The 13428-nt window shown below is 33.0% G+C and overlaps 1 protein-coding gene across 2 annotated transcripts in view; it reads right to left on the bottom strand.

The window, feature by feature from the left end:
• Window positions 1-13428, bottom strand: part of LOC138130934 (uncharacterized) — a 53902-nt gene that overhangs the window by 23546 nt on the left and 16928 nt on the right. The window contains exon 2 of one of the 2 annotated variants that reach the window (XM_069047649.1): window positions 12812-13003. The gene's annotated coding sequence lies outside the window, so the exon portion shown is untranslated. Of the gene's footprint in view, window positions 1-5663; window positions 5875-12811; window positions 13004-13428 lie in introns of those variants that run through there. The other variant, XM_069047648.1, reaches the window with a different exon arrangement.

The raw sequence follows: 13428 nt of genomic DNA, 5'->3' as shown, positions 1-13428 counted from the left end.
AAAAAACGCAACCACACGGCAGTAATTCACTGCAACAGTTAATTCTTGGCACAGCTATCGACCAAAATTATCCCCGAAAGCTCAAATTATCTTGTACGTGACATTCACCTTGAAAAACTTCTGGATCGAAATCAGAATGATTTCTTTACCTTGACGATTTTTTCAGCAAAAGCAAAAATTTGCAAAGGTGGAATTAATTCATCCATCTGAAAGTCACGGACAACATCCTCGTAAAATTCCACGCGATGTTTTTAATCTATGATTCATTAACAATCAAAGGAACTGAAATTCCTGCTGTTCGGCGGTGGAAATGTATTCCAGATTTGTGCAGATCTGAGCTCCAGATGTCCTGCTGGAGCTGGATGATGCATTGGACCACACCTCAAGTGTTGCTTCTTTGTGGCCGTTGCTGGCTTTTCCGAGAGAACAGATGGGAACCAAGTGATCCTTCAATCAGGATCACAGCCGTCAGACGAGATCTGGTGCGATGACTGATGGCGATGGAGAAATTCTTTTGTGTAAACAGATTCCGCATCAAGTGCAGGAGGTGTCAAGGAGAGGTTTTATCGTGATGGTCCGTGGTATATCCGAATGACGTTTTGTCAGAACCAAATAGTGCGAGAGTTGTTAATAACTAATTTAAATGTCAATTGTTTTTTTGTTTCTTATCTGCGATCTAACAATAGGTAGGCAAATATTTAATGTGGGATAAAAATATTAGTACATCTAGTTATAAATGACTAAAATATGTTTATTTGTATTTTTATCATCTTAGTCGAATTTATTGTTAATAAATTCCATATTTATTTTTGTGTTATATCTCTCCTGATTTATAAAAAATATTCGGTTTTTATCAAAATTTGCTGTTACAACGACATCGGGGTTAATGCACTTGTAGTTTGTATAGATAACTTTTTTCTTTAGAAGAATGTATTTATTTATAAATTTTTTATTGTAAAGAAGTGGGTCTGCAATGCAACATTTTTGACACAGCAAATTTAAATTGTGGAACACTATTAATTGAAGGTTTTTAAAATATTATTATTTTTACATTTTATTTGATAGACATTTTAAATCAGTTACTACATTTCTATATTTAAAAAATGACAAGTGATTTAGAATCACTTAAAAATTGAATTTAGACTAAAAATTCGTTTGTTACCTCCCTAGAAAGTTAGTTACCAGTGGCTTCGTCCACTTCATTTTCGCTTATCGTTTTTCGCTCACTCTTTTTCACTCACTGGTTTTCATTCATTCGTCAATTTTTCCAATTCTTTCTGATAATGTAATTTTTAAGCAACATTTGGTATCTCGCGGCACTTGCCAAGACATTATCGGACATCATCATCCATTTCCACAATTTCCACAACGTGCACACAACCACTTTATTGACATTATAGAACTTATTTTGTATTTTTTTTCACAGCAATAGATCCGTCCAAAAATGTAATTTATTTTTATTTAAAATTTTGAAAAGTTACTCACTTCCTAAGGAGGTCGAACAAAACCAAATACACCACTCGAGAGTAAGGCCGCTTTCGTTCACCTGAATTGCATCGTCATTTCACGTGAACGAAAGCTTTGCCTTCCTCACTCTTACTGTAAATAACTATTCTGGAGTTGGGTGATTATGTACAGAGTGTTGTACATTATTACGTGTTTAATAATTTTGTGTGTAGTCTTTAGAACGATACAGTTTTCTTCTCTACCAATATTTTTCTCAAGTTGAGGGGTTTTCTTAATTTGGATTTTTAAAATCACATTCACATACGTCAAAAATTTTGCCACTTGAATCAGTTTCATTACGACAAAGCTTCTACCTCGTTAAAAGAAAATTTTTGTCGTAAATTCATAGGTAAAAGTAAAAAAAGTACTAACTAATAGTTTCATTGACAGAAAAATTTTTAATGAAAATATCTTTAGAATCGAAATTTTTTTAAAAATAGAAATTTTACTGCAAGTTTTCTTCGACATTTTTTTAAATTTGATGTAACCCTTTCAATAATTTTAGTGAAATCTGCTTTCACTTCTAAGTTGAAGGTACAAATAATTCAGCATATGATTGCTCCATAAAAAGGTTTTGCAAAAAATATTCTTCTTCTTCTGCAAAAACCAAAAATTCGTTTCATTTCCGTTTTCTCTGCAGATTTTTTTCAAGTCAAAATATTTTGCAAACTGGATATTCCTTTAGATCTATGCATAATAGGAGCCAACGCAGAAAAGTAAAAGTAAATACCACAACATAATAAATTACCATAAGGTCTCGCCTTATTAGTAAAAAGAGATTATTATGTAACGAGGTCCTCCTATCTGTTGTTTTTTTTTTAACCAAAAATGTAAATTTTTGGAAAATTGTCTCCGTTAACTGTTCCCCACCCACGTCGAAACCCAAAATCTCAAACAGAAGTTAAATTTGTCTGATACAAATCTCTGAAATTCTACATGTTTTTGTGTCATGATAATGACTAAACGACAACGTTTAGTAAAAATGAGGTCAACCTTATATCTGATTTTTGATTGAAATGAACCAGGTGGGAGGGCATTAGCAATTCATAACAAACACATTCCTGGACGTGTAAATGAAATGCAATTCAATCGCTTCTGGAAAACTCGACTGCTTTATTTGTATTACTTTTAACAGAATGGCCGTCACGTCTTGTCCCAATTTTTTCCAAAACTCTCATTTTTCTGTTAATTGAATCGTGAAACTGTGACCTCAAATCCTGAAGAAACGAAATCATTTCGAGTACAGTCATGCCGAAGAAAAAAATCCAGTAATAACATTGGCCCATATCCAGTCAGCAGTCTTTTTATTTTACTTTCGATTCAATTAACCAAACCGGCCAGAACTAATTCGATTTTATGCAGAATCATAACGTTCCACTGACCGCACAGAGCTGCATTTTATTATCTTCATTTATCGGTGTGCAGTGAGGACATTTCATGAGAAAAACTGTTAAAATGTCGAGCCTTAACGATGTACAGTTTTGCATGCGAACTGGTCACTGAGCACCATGTTTTAAAAACTAAAGTGGAAGAATTACCGACCATTAAGGTGATAGCGAAATGCCAATTTAGCTATCGATAAGAGCGATTATTTAAAAATGTAAAAATCGCTTCAGTGCCTCTGGAACTCGTTTGGACGGTTCAACAAACGAAAAAATCAGAAGAATCGTCATGAAATATTTATAAAATGTAAATTTTAAATTTGAATGGAAGTGAGGACGCAAATCAAAATCTGTAGAATTTGTTGTTGATGTTGGTTCTCAGAATTCAGGTTTTTAATTTGATTTTAAAGAACCAGGTGATTCCGAAACATTCTCAAAATGCGAAAAGGAATTGGAGGTGCTTTGTAAAATTGTTTTTAAATTTTTATTGATTAATAAATAATCATAATAGGAAAAATACAACCTATCGGATTGGCAGCTCTGTATGTCAAAAAGTTTGACATTTGGTATTTCATAAAAATCTGCAAAAGTGCAAAATGAAACATTTGGTCAGCCGAAAAGTCTAATACAAATGTCGTACTCGCCTCTTGCCGAAACCTAGTTTTCGCGCTGTAAAATACCCCTACCGTACTCTAATGTAAATAACTATTGCAATACTCTCAAATTTTAGGAATGATGCGCCAAAACATAAGAAATAATTTTTGCAAACTTTGAAATCTTCAATGTTTATATTTTCTTTCGGAAAAAGACTTGGGTTCCTCTTCTTCTCGAACAACCACACTTGTATAAACATAAGGATATTAAAAATTTGTTAGTCATTTTGGCTAGACTATTTGTGCTGGACTATTTGTGCTAAACAATTAATCGCAATAAAAATGTAATATATGTACACGCTTTAAATTCAGTAGTGCTTTACGTATTTATTTTTATTATTCAAGATTAGTTGTATTGTAACCGAAACTATCTTGAAACATAAAAGAAAAAGACATTTAAAATTAACTGTAACTCAAATCGTTGAAACATTAAAGTGTTTACTTTATGTCGGCCAAAAGTTACTCATCACACACTTAATTTCATGAAGTACTCACAGTCGAAATTGAGTAAAATAATTTTCTGCAGAACCCAAATTTATTTTTGTAATGTGTAAAAAAACCTGTACTATATTTAACTATTTTTTGTGCGTAACACATCTATCTATGGTAATATGTAGTGAAAAAAACAAAAAAACATTGAATTTCGTTGTTTTACTCTGATATTATACAAATACACACTATAAATGATTGTCGGGTCAAACCAGCTTTGGAAAAAAATATTATCGTGCCGCCTTTTTGAAACAAACGGCAAATTTTAATTTATTATTAACTGTCACTTCTGACATTAATGGCGTTTTATAATTCAGTTTTCGTTCCTTATAGGTACATATTCATTTTATCACAGTTAATAGACACCAAATATTTGGATTTTTCAATACAAATTGCAAATACGTTCGGTTTTAGAGCAAAATAAAATTTGCGAGGGAAGGATTTACCCAACAACCTAACCTGAAAATGTGACATTCAGAATTTGCCGAATTTATTCTACATATAAAGCGGCACACTCAAAATTTGACAAGTTTTCATTGTAAGCTGGACCAATCATTTATACTCTTATATGCACCGAAAATAGCTGAATTGTAAGAGTGCATTGAAAACAATTGAAGTTGTGTCACGATTTGACTTTAGAAACGTCAGATTTTGATTTTAGATTGTTGTTGTTGATTATTTTTCTAATTGGATTCATGCATCTTCTTTCACTCATGGGATTGCCGCACTCTCCTACCACTCGTACGGTTTTTTCAAATTGTGGAAACATAATTTATGTAAAATTTAAATGAAGAGAATGTTTTCGAAAAATCTTTGATAATGAGTACAAACATAGTAAATTTAAATTTCTTTTATTGTGTCACTCGTAACTGCAGTGATTGCAATTGCATAATATAATACCTAATATCTTTTATCTAATATATTTATTGTAAGAAATACGGGACCAGAGCAGAGGTTATGTATTTAAAAAACGTTTTCATCTTTTTGTAAATTCTCAATGAGGCCTTTACAGCAGAATAGTGACTTCTTCCTTTTTGTATTTATAAAGTTGTTGGCAACGATATATCATTTATGAATTTATGACATATCATATCTTTACCAGGTATTAAAATTTTGAACAATTAATAAATAAAAACTTGGAAGATTTAGACAAAATGTTTTTGAATCTTTTCTTTCCGGACAGGAAAGAGCACATAATTTTTTTAAATAGTTATTAAATAGTTACTGGATTTCAAATTTAGGTAATATTAATATTTTCTAGAATATAGTTTTCTATATTTTTTCAATACATTAGAATTGACACAAAAGTAAACTATGATTACAACAGCAAATTTAAAATTTTCAGGATTAAATATTCGACTCACTCATTTTCGAATGCTAAAATAATTTGACGCACGCTTATAGAATATAGATACCTATGTATGTATGTATATAGAATACATTTCTGCCAAAAAAATAAATAATCATAATAATTGAAAAATAAAAGCAACTGAAAAAAATAAAAATCAAATATTTATGTACATATTAATAAGAGATGTTTGAATTTTTTTTAAATTTTTTTACTTAAAATGCGTAAACTGTCGCTTTGTAAACCATTACGCAACAATCCGCAAACACACCTATTTTTAGTTACCTTATAAATCTCGCAGGACTCGCAGGAAGCAACAACAACGCACCGATCACTACACGCTCGCAGGAATCATCGCACGCACGACGCAACACCGACCCGGTTGGACGCGAAATGGTCTCGATGGTCTATGCCAAGCTCTGCTGGCATCAACACAGAAGAGAACTCCGGCACGCTTCGTCGGATAGCGGCTTTTTCATTCTTATTAACATCGACCAGACTGCCGGTCTTCGCGATTCAACTCGCTGAAAGTCGGACGCAGGACGACCGCCTCGTCCGCCAGATTTGTATTCAGGAGACAGATAAACATGTCATGTTTCTTCTGGCCGATCGTCGCCAGATTGCGTCCGTCGTTTGCAGGATTTTTCGTATCGGAACTATCGCAGATGTGCCACCGGAATGGAAATTTGAAGTCGTGAGATGGGACCGATTAGATAAGGCGGTTGCGTACACATCTGGTGACATTTGCTGCAGGAGGTTATTCATTTTGCAAGTTTAAATGTTGCAGGATTCTCAACCAAGTCTAACTCATCCGTATAAACTATAGAGGACAACAATTACATTCTACTCCCGGCTTTTCGAGTCTACTGATGAATGCTACAATTTACGAGGGTAGATTCTACGTAAAGCCTCATGTCTTTTAGTTTTGGAACTAATCAAGATTTTCCAAAAATAAAAATAGTGCCAAATAGTATTATGTATCTGTCAAGTGCTGTATAAATTTTGGTAATTTTTATCATTTCATTCCCTCGTAATAAAATAAAGATGGGCGAGTGTTGTTACAAAAGCTGAAAGTTGTACTGCCACTAATAATCAGGAATGGTCAAAGAGGACATATGGGGATGCTGCTTTTCGATAAGAGACGCCAGGGGATGGGTTTATCGAGGTAAAGAGTTTCAAATCGGAATGTTAAAGATTCTAAATGGTAGGAAATAAGGTTGGCCAAAAGCAGTGAATGTTGACGAAAATCTTTTTGAACTTATCAGTGGAAACAGAGGTATAAAGCAGTGCGAAATTCCTGCACTGCTTTTAATTTCGAAGAAAAGAGTCGAAAACATCCTAAAAGTTCTTGGATATAAAATACTTTGTCCTTTTTGAGTGACAAAAGTTGTCAGGCAGAAAGAAATGAAGTCAAAACGAGAGGAACAATTTCAAAAAACAAAAGACAATCACTCAATGGGGTTTGGTGTTTGGTCACGAATAATTAAGAAGTTTACGATTCCTTGTGCTGGCAAAATAATGTCAATAAATTCCTGAGATGTTCTTGGAGTGGCTCCTATCGTATTTTTTCTCCGTGGTGTCGGAATCAATTTTACAATTTTGTTCAACTTTGCAAGAGCTTAAAATCCACAAGACGTATTGGACCAGAGCGCACATTTTTTTTTTCCAATGCACAATATAGTGAGCGAAACATTGAAAGAATCAAAAATCTGCTATTTGAAATTGTTTCTCACCCTTCGTAGACCTGATCTGGTCTGTTTTGATTTTAGCCTTTTCCCCAAATTGAAGGAGTATCTTAGAGGTAACGATTACAAGGTTGTCAAGCTTTTGATCTGCTTTTGATCTGCAGTGTGCCATTGGCTGAAGAGGCAAAGACAAGAAGTCTATTCGCAGGGAGTTGAAAATTAGGTTGTAAGAATGAGTTGTAGTTTGATACCTTCATTAACGTTGACTATTCTGTTTGCAGTTTTTAATCTTAAATTAATAAATAATTTTAATATTGCACAGTTGCACACATATTTGTTCTTTTGGATCAAGATTTATGAAAAAATGTTCCATTATTGCTTGACACAATACATCTCTGAAGCTATTGGCGACAAAAAGGATATATGTACATAATTAGGTAGTCATTCCATAAAGAGATAAGAAACATTTACAAAGAAATCCAAATTTTAAAACCTATGCCCCATTTTCAATTAACAAATAACGTTTCCAAAAACAAAAGAAACAAGGAAATTATCAAAAACTTTCTACTAGAAAATTCACCGAAAAAACGATAATGTTTGCTTTTTAGATTGAATTTTGTGGTTGTTTAATCGTTTTTATAATTAATTTAACCACAAATTGTTTCTAACTTATTCTGCACCTTAATGTAATTTATATTACATTAAAATATGTATTTTACTACAGGAAGTGAGTAATGAGAAACCAAACGTGTGGGTTTAGTCTTTTAACATTTTTCCAGAAAATTAATTTAAAACAAACGGTTTGACGTTATGGAAAATTGAAAAACATAACTTGCGTACAAAAAATCAATTAAATAAAGCAATAAAAATCACAATCTGAGGGTACCTTATCTGCAAATTTTAAATGATTTTTTTAAAGGTTTCTACAAAATTTCTTGAAAGATATAATAATGACTAAATAAACAACATTTTTATCTTTTTGTATTTAACTTCTAGTCTCCTAACTTTCCATTAGTGCACAACAATGTCCTTCAAAAACCTGTCATTGTATCAAATGGAACTTTATACTTGATAAATCACTGCTATTAAGATATCTCTGTCATATCAGTTTCAGTATAACAATTTGTTCCAGTAATTAAACTTTAAGACACTGATAAAGGAATTGTCGGAAACTGACTTCATTTAATTCGTAACGTTACAAACCCGTACTGATAAAAGAATGTTCAGTGAAGAAATCATCAAGTCTCATTCAAATAAGTTCTGCAGAGATTAACTAATGAAATTTTTTACAAGATTCTGTTGCTCCGAAAAGAAAGAAAAATCTGATCTTGCGGGTTTCAGAATAGTTATTTATTTAACGAGTTCGTGTGTAATTTTGGCTTTTTTTGGCATGAGTGGACCAGTTTAAAACTCGAGTGAAACTAGAGTTTTAAAGATCCACGAGTGCCAAAAAAAAGCCCAAATTACACAAGAACGAGTTGAATACAACGTATTTTTTGTTCGACGAGCCCCTTAAAGGCTCCAAATCGTTAAAAATCTTTAAAATTAGCTTGACGTTTCGTTTTGACAAGTTGTCAAATTTATCAAAATCCGTTCACACAGGAGAAAATTCTCAAATTCTGACAGTCGAACAAAAAAAAATATTTTTAAGCGATTCCAAATCAGAGTAAGGATTCGCAACATTCGTTTATGTACATTTAGTGTAAGTTAAATTCCTGTTTCAGTCAAGACTTTTTTGTGCCCGTTCGTTGAACTGTGGCACCTTTATAACCATAAAATTGGCTAAAATTAAGAATAGAAGCTGTAAAACCTGAATTGTAATACATAATTCTAATTAAGACATCTCGTCGTGTTGCTTTTTTGTTTGTTTTTTTTTATGTTGTAGCTTAACTAATTCGAACCATAATTTCGTCAAACTTCCAAGGAAATATTGTCAGAACTGGAAATTTAGCAACGTTTTTTACGAAATTACAAATTCGAAACATGCAAATATTTTCAGGACCAGTAGCAAAATCTGCAAAATTTCAGTGTTGTGCAATAAATTATTTGAAAAGTTTCGAATCACAAATGTCTTAATATCTAACAGTTATCACTCAGTTTTGTGTGATATTTATTTTCACTTATGCGGTTTTAAAAAGTACACAATTGTTGTATGTAAAACAAGTCCAGTGAAATTATTTTTAGATATTATAACTACGTAATACCTTGTCATGTTAATCTTTGGGAATTACCATTCACAGATAAGATTTAAAAAAAAATTAAGGCTATTTTTGAGTTTTAACTTTACTAAATTTCACTGAACTTACTTAAAATGTGACCTAGAGATATGAGTTTATTCTCCTTTCAAAGATTATGAATGGATCTTTTGTCTGATACAAAATATTTCATGTTTTTTGGTTTAGATTTTTTTTAGTTTTCCAAAAAAATTTTTTTGAGATCTTCAAAAATAGTTACGACATCTATGAGAGTGAATTCCAAAGTTATTTTTTATTGGTTAATTTTATACAGGGTAACTGATTGATGCTGTAACGGGTAAAAACGCCCCATTTTTATTAAAAATTTCCAGGTTGTGATTTTTGTGTTGAGGGTTCCTTTGCACAACATGTTGAAACACAGTTTAGACTTTCCCTCAATATTTATTGTTTAAAATACTCATCTTAGGTAATTTGATGGATACTTGATATAATCACATTATCTAATTCTTCCATTTCCCCATTTTTTTCGTATATTCTTTCTTCTTTTTCGCCCTGTGATGAAGGGCTGAAGAATATCGCCACCCTTTGTGATTTAGGGCAAGTAAAAGTCTTCCGAAAATCAAAAAATTAATTTTTATAGTCACCTACGGAAAAGCTTTACTCGCAGGGTAGTTTAGCCACCTTGTTCCCTTTAACCTTACCCTGGAGGCCCACACTTGGGTACTGTGAGCCTCAGTTTCAGTGCCTTCGTTTCTTCGTGCCATGAATCGGTGGGCGAAACTAGTTTCATTTTAATGCCCGTTGTCTTCTCAATGTAATCCAGCGATCAAAGGTTTGCTGATTTCCCAACTATTTCACTTAACCTAACCTCACTTCTTTGTTTATTTTGATCTGTCACCTGTCTTTTTCCCCAAAAATCTAGCACCCCACTTTTCCTATGACTGCAATGCACGGCAGTACACTATTGGCCCATTCGATTTTACGTAGAGTTAACAAAAACTCCGAGTTTATAAAAGAGAAGGATACTAGATTTTTACCCTCTTCCTGTTTTACGTGTACAGCGAATTTGTTTACACAGTAAACTTTCCCGCAAAAACTTATCGTTGAGTACCGCAAAAAATAAGAAAAGCAGTAATTGTTACCTCCAATCTACTAAAGTGCAAGTCGAATAACTCGACCCAGAGTACACCCATCTGCGCCCATTTTCCGGAAAAGGCCAGAGTAAAAACTCAGGTGAGACTTTCAACGTTCTTATCTTCGGCCTTCTCTCTTTTACTTCACTTAGGTAATTTTCTATTCTCCTCCTAGGCCTTTTTTACTTTACCGTCTTATACTGGGCATTCTGAATTTTCGAGAGGCTAGTACGTGATCCTCCAGGAAATATTGTCAAATCCTTAAGATCAAGATAAGGGGACAACCACCAGGGACAACCATAGGGCTTTCGTTGCTTCAGCGTCTTCTCGGGCGCAGTTCTTACCACCTGAACTCACCACCAAAATAGACGCTCACCGGAGCCCCCGGAGTCCACCTTCTGGTAGTAGACAGCACTGGAGTAACCACGGTCAGATTTTTTGATTCCTATTTGTAAATTGTCGCAACGAACGGACAATTGGTTCCGTCAAATTTCGCTATATGAACCTACCGTGTACCAAGGTGTAATTTAGTCAAGTTTAATTTAGATAAGTTTACAAATAATCTTGTGAAGGGCATTTTTGAGCACAACTTCCAAGTTTGTTTGTTTTTTTTTTTTAATTCGCGTTTTACTTTTTGCTTATTCCTTAAAAATCGAATTAAAGCGAATTAAATAAAGAAATGAATAGATCTTATTTATGTGTAGAGTTATTCATATAACGAAGAGTTTATTTCTGGGTCAGGTGTTGTTATAAAAAATGAGTTGTATGGATCTTAAGCTAAAGGCTAAGATCCACACAATCAAAATTTTTCCTTCTTTATGGCCCATAAAACCCGTTAAAATTATTGTACGGCTACGTAAACAGCATAACAAATAAATTACTTGACGACTATCCATCGCACGTTGTACAATTGAAAATGGCCCATAAAAGACAATTGAGGACATTAAACTCGCGAATAAAGTGCAAATAATTAAAGTGACGAATGTGCCAAACGAAAACTGATCCCATTGCAACAGACCCCCCACAATTTCTCACTTGAGAAAATCTGAAGTCTCGAGAAAATTCTTGTGATTTCTGTATGATACATTGGTTCCAACGAACTATGCGGTCTACCAAGATAAGAAAATTTCCACGGATCTACTATTAAAAAAATACGGAAATATGTCCTTATCACTGAATTGTAAATGTCACGTTCGGGCACTCTTATCAAATTATCCGCGTCTGTTTGTATAGTGTTTCATTCATTCCGGAGTTAAATTTAATCTAATTATTACGTAAAGCGAGTTATAATGTCACGGACATTATCATTTATTGTACATCTTTTCTAATTACTATTTCTATTATTATCCTACGGATACTGCGCACTGGTATTTCATTCAAATTGTCAAGAAACAACCTACATCTGCGAAATCTAGTGGTTCAGGACCGGCTCCAGAAGAAAACAAATTATGTAGGGAGCAGTTGTAAGACAAGTATCAGCAAAAAGAAAATAAATAAGACAGTAAGACACTGCAGTTAATAAAGTCAGTGCAGTGGTGGCTATAATTGTAACATTGTTGTAACACACGTTACTAAAAAAAAAAAAAATAACATCTTTCCATATAATACATTAAGCTCAAATACCAAGATCTAGTAGAGTAGTCACTTAGTGTAGCGCAAGTAATCACAAACATTTTTCTTCTTTGTAACGAAAACAATATAAAATTGAAGTTAAAAAATGTCCCTTTCCTGATTAAAGCAGTCTTAAACATAAATGTTTATTCTGATGTGAAAGAACCGCTACTTCTAGCGACTTTTTATGATGCTTTTGAGTGAAGATGAAGAGTTGGTAGAAGGAAGCGCTTCATTCTCATTCATCGAAGACACAAGACTTCTGTCATGAAACACTAATGTCATTTTTGATGAAATAGAATGATTTGCCTGGATGTCTCTGGGAGATTAATATTTGCAGAATTGCAGATGAAATTTATCCTTTTTCAGTTCAACAGATCCATGATAGATTAAAGTACTTATACCATTGGTGATACAGTACTTCATTAATTAGTTCATTGTAGACAAAATGGAACAGCTGAAGCACTGCGCTCTATTTTCTTGAAGAGTTCTTGTGAAAGTAAAATTCTTTATCGAATTGACTTTTATTCATTTTATTACAGATTCTAGCTTCAAACATAAATTCTTCATCTTCTCCGTCTTTTGAAATTGTATCAACGTCAATGTTTTCCTCATTGTATTTATAACTATGAGTATTTCAATTTTAAGGCTTCATCTGCTGAAACCAAAAATTTAACAGTCTTAAGATAATATCTGAAGCTATTCTCTGTTCTATTGTTAATGTTACAAGCAAGTCCTTTCATGGATGATTATGGAAATGACCATTCAAAGATTCATAAAGGAAATTCTTAAATTCATAAAATGCTTACTCTCGTGATTGAAAAGAAAAGAAGAATTTTCTTTCCTCTACATCTTCTACCTCATCACCAAGTGTATTCTGACTTGAATTTCCAATGTTCGAATTCTTTCTTCTTTTTCATTTTCTTCGGTGAATTATTTGATGCTCCCTTCTGGTAATTTCTCTCTTTAAATAAAAAATGAAACTGGTTCCAGATGATCGACTAAAAATATAAAAAAATGAGAAAAATGGATTAAGGATGAACTGGAGTAACATTGAAAAATGGCGAAAATTGCTTAAAATTGGTACAATAGTCCTTTCATCCATTCTGAAGTACTGTACCTTTTAAAATTTCGGGATATTTTACACGTGTTCTTATGAGAAATCGAGCAATGGTCGCATAAAAAGTGATAAAAAACATATTTCAAAATGACCAATTTTTCTTAAATTTTTCACACATAAAGTATCGATATCGCAAAATTTTCTAATGAATTTACAAAAAAAGTTGGTCGAGGATTTTCCATGTAATCGCTAATTATACAGTGAGTTTTTTTTAAGACTGGCCATAGGGTTTTACATGCTAATTTTTCAACCCCCTGCTAACTTTTGTTCCGATAAAAATATTCAAACCATTTTTGGAACAAAGTT

This window comes from Tenebrio molitor, chromosome 5, assembly GCF_963966145.1.
Source record: "Tenebrio molitor chromosome 5, icTenMoli1.1, whole genome shotgun sequence".
NCBI classification, from domain to species: Eukaryota; Metazoa; Arthropoda; class Insecta; order Coleoptera; family Tenebrionidae; genus Tenebrio; species Tenebrio molitor.
Note: the sequence above shows the minus strand (reverse complement) of the source record. Positions and strands in the feature narration are given on the sequence as shown.